This window comes from Zea mays, chromosome 8, assembly GCF_902167145.1.
Source record: "Zea mays cultivar B73 chromosome 8, Zm-B73-REFERENCE-NAM-5.0, whole genome shotgun sequence".
Classification (NCBI taxonomy): domain Eukaryota; kingdom Viridiplantae; phylum Streptophyta; class Magnoliopsida; order Poales; family Poaceae; genus Zea; species Zea mays.
In genome coordinates this window covers 147,143,464-147,150,531 of record NC_050103.1, presented here as the reverse complement: position 1 = coordinate 147,150,531, position 7,068 = coordinate 147,143,464, and the positions used below count along the sequence as shown (strand labels likewise).

Here is a 7,068-nt window from a genome sequence, read left to right as displayed (position 1 = left end):
AGGCAAACCCTCCGGGACTGTGGCTACAATCTGAGCAAAGTCCCACTCCTATGTGACAATGAGAGTGCAATCCGCATGGCGGATAATCCTATTGAACACAGCTGTACTAAGCACATAGACATCCGGCATCACTTCCTGAGAGACCACCAGCAAAAGGGAAATATTGAAGTGTACCATATTAGCACCGAGAACCAGCTACCCGATATCTTCACTAAGTCTTTAGATGAGAAAAGGTTTTGCAGGTTGCATGGTGAGCTAAATGTCTTAGATTCACGTAATTTGGATTCATCTATAGCATACATGTGTTCTATGCCTTTAATCATGTTACTTTAAGCATTTACATTATTCGTTGTATATTTGTGGTGCTCAAGTTGTACAAGACCTCCCCGGACCTCACAAGTCCATATGCAAATGATGCACATATTTAGGGGGAGATGTGCTACAACTTGACACTTTGAGACTCACCTATTTGTTTGAGTATAATTAATGTAGTCTCAAAGAAGCATTGAAAGAGAAATGTGGACTTGGATGATGAAAAGACTTCCACTGCACTCCGGTATAAGTGTACCTACTTCCAAGTTCATATTTGCAATCTCATTGCCTTTTTGCTCTTAATTGACATTTTTGGTGAAGCAATGGGGTTACAGGGCCAAAAATGGTCTCGTTTTGGTGCTTAATGCCAAAGGGGAGAAATTAAGGCCAAAGCAAATGGATCAGCCAACCACTTGCGAATTTTGAAAATAGTAGAGTTAGAATTTGATTTTGTCAAAATACTCTAATTGCAAAATTTGGTCTCTTGTGGGGGAGAATTTTTGATTATGGGAAAACAAGGGGGTGTTTTTGGCACTTGATCAATTTTTCTCTTGGAATATCTCTTGATTTGCCCAAACAAGTGTGTTTGACTTAGAGATAGGAAAAAGGATTTGATTTACAAAAACAAACCAAGTGGTGGCAAAGAGTGATCCAAATATGCCAAATCATTAGCGAAAACAATTTGGTCTTCAATTGCGTTGATGTTGCACTTCTTTTGTTGCTTTTTGATGTGTTGGCATAAAATCACCAAAAAGGGGGAGATTGAAAGGGAAATGTGCCCTTGAGCCATTTCTATAATGTTTTGGTGATTAAATGTCCAACACGTTTGATTAAGTTCTTATGTGCCAAATAAAGGGAGAAGTACAAATCAAGGCACAAGGTATGTTTCTAGACTTAGTACATTGTTTTTTGAACACTAATGTGTTTCTCTAAGTACTAGAAACAGTGAGAAAAGAGAAGAAAAGGATTGCAAAAGAATTGGCTATGTGCAGCAAACTCTAGTTCGGCCTGGCACACCGGACTGTCCGGTGGTGCACCGGACAGTGTCCGGTGCGCCAGGCTGGTCCTCGATGAACTCGCCGCTCTCGGGATTCGACGGCGGCGTATGGCTAAAAATCACCAGACTGTCCGGTGGTACACCGTACTATCCGGTGAGTCATCCGCGACGAACTCGTCGCCCTCGGGAAAAGCATCAGGGCGACGTGGCTATAATTCACCGGACTGTCCGGTGGTGCACCGGACTGTCCGTCAGTGCCAACGGTCGTCAGCGCCAACGGTCGGCCGCGCAATCTGCGGGCGACGCGTGACTGCTCCAACGGTCAGCTGGGTGCACCGGACTGTCCAGTGTACACCGGACAGTGTCCGGTGTGCCATCTGGCTCAAAGGAGCAACGGTCGGCTCTGCCCGATTTGGAAGGAAATCATGCACCGAACAAGCTACAGTGGTTGTCCGGTGGCGCACCGGACTGTCCAGTGCGCCACTTGACACAAGGCAAGGATAGCCTTCCTTGTTGGCCTCCAACGGCTCCTAGCTGCCTTGGGGCTATAAAAGGGACCCCTAGGCATATGGAGGAGTCATCTAAGCATTCACTAAGCATTCTAAGACTCCCACACTCCGCCTCCGTGCATTTGATCGATTGTGTTAGTGATTTGAGCTCCGTTCGAGTTGTGAACTCTCTGTGCTACGTTTCGAGCTCAAGTCTTGGCTTGTGTGCGTGTGTGTGCTGCGGATTTGTGTGTTGTGTGTGTTGCTCTCCTAGCCTTACTCTTGTGCCTTCTTTGTGATCTTTATTGTAAGGGCGAGAGGCTCCAACTTGTGGAGATTCCTCGCAAACAGGAGAAAATCTATAAGGAAGAAAGTCGTGATATTCAAGTTGATCATTGGATCACTTGAAAAGGGTTGAGTGCAATCCTCGTCCATTGGGACGCCACAACGTCGAAGTAGGCAAGTGTCACTTGTCCGAACCACAGGATAAAAATCGTGTGTCTCTTGTGTTGCTTTCTCTGTGATTATTGTGTTCACAAGAACTCGCTTCAAAGCTACTTAGTCGCACTAACACTTCTATAACTAAGTTTGGTGGCTATTTAGTGTTTGATTTTTACAGGATCACCTATTCACCCCCCCTCTATGTGCTCTCAAGAATTGAGGCAGAACATCAAAGACCAGCCAGATTATTGCAACCATTATAAATTCCACAGTGAAAATGTGATGAGATTGTGATGGATTTCATAGTCGGTCTATCCCATACATAGACCCGATAGGATTCCATTTGGGTTGTCATGTATATCTTGATGAAAGTTGCTCACTTTACTCGTCAAGGCCACCTACAGTGGGGCCATGTTGGCAAAGTGTACTAGCTCGGATTTTTTTTGTTTGCATAGAGTATCCTAGAAGATAGTGTCAGATTGAGGACGAACCGCAAGGTGCCGAACGTGAATTTGTCTCCCAATGCAAACTTCATAGATGTCTTCAAATGTTGGTTGATCTTTGTGACTTCTCCTCCCCGATGCACCAATCATCCACGATTGTTCGACGGTGATTTAACGAGGTATTTCACAAAAACAAAAGTTGAAGGTTAGAGCATGAGAGACACAAGGGTTTAAACAGGTTCGATCTATTAATGCGAGATAATAGCCTATATCTTGTATGTAGTGAATCTATTTAATCTTGATCTAGGGGGTTGTCCTTCCTCACTATACCACAACCTGGCTACAACGACTTATTTGCAGTCGGTATAACCTTTTGTATCCTGAGGGGCCGTTTACATGGAAAACAACGACTCGTTATAAAGTTTATGACAGGTACCAAGTTGGTTACCAAGTCGTGTATGAGTCCAACTCTATGTTTACAAGTTTATCTATTATCCAGTCAAGGTTCTTTCCATGTCTAATCTTCTAGAAGTTTTTCTCTATGGGGTTCCATTATGGGTTCTTTACCAAGTCTATATACTCTTCCAATCATACAATTTGTTCATGAAAGTATAATCATATCATGTAATTGCATTTGTATCTCTGCATGGTATTAGAGATCGTTGTTGCTTAGCAACATTTCCATAGTTCGACAAGATGGTTATCGCGCGGTTCCGAACACGGGTGTGGTGTAGCGTGCCTCTCGACTCCTGAGTGTTTGGTCGGGCTCTGATCGACAGCATACCGGATGCAAACTCGTTCTGTTGCAGCCTCTCACATTTATAACCTACAGACCCTTACGGACAGAAGCTACAAAAAGTCTAAAGAGATGTAATTTTTGTTCGTGTGGGCCTGCAATGTAACTCATAATATGTTTGTATTTGGTATGTATAGAATCTTTTTCTGTCCAATAGATTTGCATTCCGTATGCATAGAATTCTTTTTTTCCCGTCCATTCACCAGCTCCTCTTCAGTGTCCACCGAAGAGACGGGCGCAGTGTATATGTATCGCGCCTGCCGTGCCAGTTTTTTCTTTTCCTTTCTGTATCTAACACCAATGATGCATGCTTTAAACCAGCCTTTAATTTGAGCCACAGTGCCAACCGATCTTGCATGTAGACTCGTCGCGCATCATATCGTCCGAAGCAACCAAGTTTAAGCAATGGCCCGCCGCCTGATCGTTCTTTGCTTTGCTGCTCCCATTCCCATCATCTCCTACCCGCAGGCGATTTTAAAGCGTCAGACAGCTCAGCATCCATGCATGCTTGAGATGCCCAAGCTTGGAAGAAACGAAACCCGGCAGGTCCGTTCCGACTCGACGAAACCCTGTGCACGATGTCAGTAGTCACCACCTGCCCACAGCATATACACTTACCTGTACACTCCGTCTGCTGTGCATCTGCATTTGAAGGTCCAGCCCAGCCGCGCACACGACAGATTGCCTGCAAGTCTGAGCATATGCAAGCGCGGCAGCACAGCGCACAAGAAACCAACGACTAACGCGCACACCCGCCGCGCGTTTTAAACAAGCATGCGTGGGCTGGCACACGGTGGGCTGAAAATGTAGCGAAGCACACAGTAGGTGGTCAGAGGCGCCCTTACGGACGCCCTATCGACGACGCATAATTCGTAAACAGGAAAGCAGAACCAGCCATCTAAAACAACATAAGAACTCTAATTAACCAATGGCACATAAATAGGAGGTCCTGAAGCAGATTCATACCTTGAGGAAAGCGTGAAGGGTAGGTTGTAGTAGCTGGGAGAGAATTGAGAAACATGGCAATCCATTTCCAGATAAGCCATAAGGATGATGTACACCCTTGATTTTTGTCCATAAATGAAGTTAGTAGGCCAGTCTACTGGCCAGAGAATTATATCCTATGAAAAATCATCAATTCAAAAAGAAGGTATAAAACAAGCACGGAACAAGAAAAGAAGTGCACACACCTGAATCAATGCCGTGAAATTTGGAGATCCCAATGTCTTGTGTTGCTAATCGGACATGGCATATATACATATTTCAAATTGCAGATACGACATTGATACAAGCCACAACTTCATCATAATAAAGGGAGAGAAATCACTACCACGTTACTCCCTTGAAATTGTCGCCCAAAAATTAAGTGCAGAAACCACATCTCTACAATCTCAGATTGTCCTATTGAATGGAACAACAGGTTACTCCATACCATCATCTGCCAGGTTCACTATTTTTCCCCTGGGCTAGCTTACTCTATAACAAACAAACTAACAATGATGAGGTCTGCCCAAACTCAGCCTCAATCGCTAAACCTTCCTGAAAACAGCGGCGGCAATTAACAGATGGGCAGAACATATGGCATATGCAAAAAAGGAGAAAACCCATCAGGCAGAACACATGACAGACGCTAGATGGCCAGGAGCAAGCCAGGGGAGGCAGGCAGCGCGTCTGCCGCTGGCCTAGAGTAAAAAGAGACAGATCAAGCCATGGAATGCACCACTATCTGACATGTGAGAATTTAACAATTTGTTACACAACTAATACCTTGCACTGGACAAAAAATTCAATTAGTTGTTCCGTTGAGAAATTAGTTCATATGGTCTATTCATGTTGGTGTTTGCTTCAAGTGGTGGAAGATCGTCGTCTTCATCAGAACCTGGCTCCTCGTCAATCTGGACAGTAGTTTGTGCTTGTGTTCCTGCCTCTGAAACTTCATTCAGAGTTGAGTTGAAAATAGCTGGCCTCATATAAGAAGGGACGAACCAGTTTCCAGATGCCAAGCTAAGCAAAATTCAGCAACACTGAGACAAATGTACACGGACTGATTTTATAAGATCAGTTAGTAGCTTAGGATCTCTAATCCTAGTATTGTTTTCCCTCTGTCATTACTACAAAGTACAAAATACAACACAAAATTCAGTTATATAAAAATAATTCTTTTGTGGATAGTCACGAGTCTGGTAAGGCTTTGGGCGAACAACCTTCCCTGATGAATTTTATATGTACTCGTTGGCGGACTCACCTTGGACAGACACGTCGGCGACGGCGGGTGGAATGGGGGGACGGGTCCAATCGCCAGTCAGCCTCACACCCTCACCTCCTCCGCGACCATGGCAGGTGGGTATGACTTCTTCTCCGGTGTGGCCATCGCCGAGTCGAAGGGTTTGGCGCTGGCGGGAGTCTGATGGGAGGCTGCACACCCCCGATGTAGTCGCTGCGGCGGCGGAGCCGGTGGCCAGCGTCTGGCATGTGGTACGGCGGGTAGGGCGATGTGAACACGGAGGCGAGAGGCGCGAGCAGTCCAGAATCGAAGAGAGTGAGGGACGGACGTCGCGCATGGCTATGTTGGATTGAAGAAAAAGTAGGTCAGGTCCGGACACACGTCAGATTGCTGGTGGCGCGAGCATCCGTCGATTGCGGGGAGGAGCCCAAACCCAAGTGCCTTTTAAAACTTTAGATGCGGTAGTTATCTGCTCGCGACGCCGTGCACTGCACCATTCTCGTTTCGACCGTCCTCCAAAAGTTCACACTGATCCGATGAGAAACTAAGGCCCCGTTTGATTGCATTAGTACTAAGAGTAAAGTATAGTCTATGGACTAAATTTGAGTCCATATCCTGTTTGGTTGTAGGGACTAAACATATTCTAAATATATTAAATGCAACACAAAGACCAAAATACTCATTTTCTTGTTTCACGTCTGTTTTATAGACAAGAGCAATTGGAGTAAATGTTACCATTTAGTCCTTTTAGCACCCATGTGAGTGACTAGAGACTAAAGTCAATTAGTCTCTACTTTAGTCCTTCCATTTGGTAAAATAGAGACTAAACAGGACTAAAACCAGGGACTAAAAATTAGTCCCTCTAACCAAACGGGACCTGAGTGTATTTAGTTGAGGAGTGAGAGAGAATAGAGTGACCCTATTATAATTTTTTGGATGTTTGGTTTCTAACAAATAAGAGCGGAGCGATTAATGTATCTCCATATAGAAATTTAGGCACATGACTCTAATTCTATACTCTAGAGTGGAGTTAGGTACAGCCAGCCAAACACCCCAACTTCACCCATTTTTTGAGTAGCCCAACTATGTGGAGTTGGTGGAGCTCTAATGCTCTAGTTTATTTTGAGCTTCGAGTTCGGAGCACCTCTTTTTCAGCTCCAAACAACTCCAATACAGACGTAGATACGGAGTTTGGTGGCATTTACCCACTAATGTTGTCAATTACATAAAAACGATTCGTTTCTATTTCATCTCTTACTCCCTAGCTTGTTTTTCGTTCTCTCCCGACACGGAGACGTCTACCTTGCTCCTCGCTCCAGCCGCTGTTGATCACCGCCGGTAGCCCCTTCGCGCCCTCCCTCCCTTGC

At 44.9% G+C, this 7,068-nt stretch overlaps 1 pseudogene across 2 annotated transcripts; it reads right to left on the bottom strand.

Moving 5' to 3' along the window:
• Positions 1 to 3,551: 3,551 nt before the first annotated feature.
• Positions 3,552 to 6,118, bottom strand: LOC100278910 (RNA binding protein pseudogene; annotated as a pseudogene). Of its 2 annotated transcripts, NR_157208.1 has the most exons (2): positions 5,723 to 6,015; positions 5,182 to 5,481 (listed from the first exon to the last, which is right to left on the bottom strand). The product of NR_157208.1 is annotated as an RNA binding protein pseudogene, transcript variant 1 (transcript). The 2 variants fall into 2 exon arrangements; NR_157209.1 differs by having other exon boundaries at positions 3,552 to 6,118.
• Positions 6,119 to 7,068: the final 950 nt, after the last annotated feature.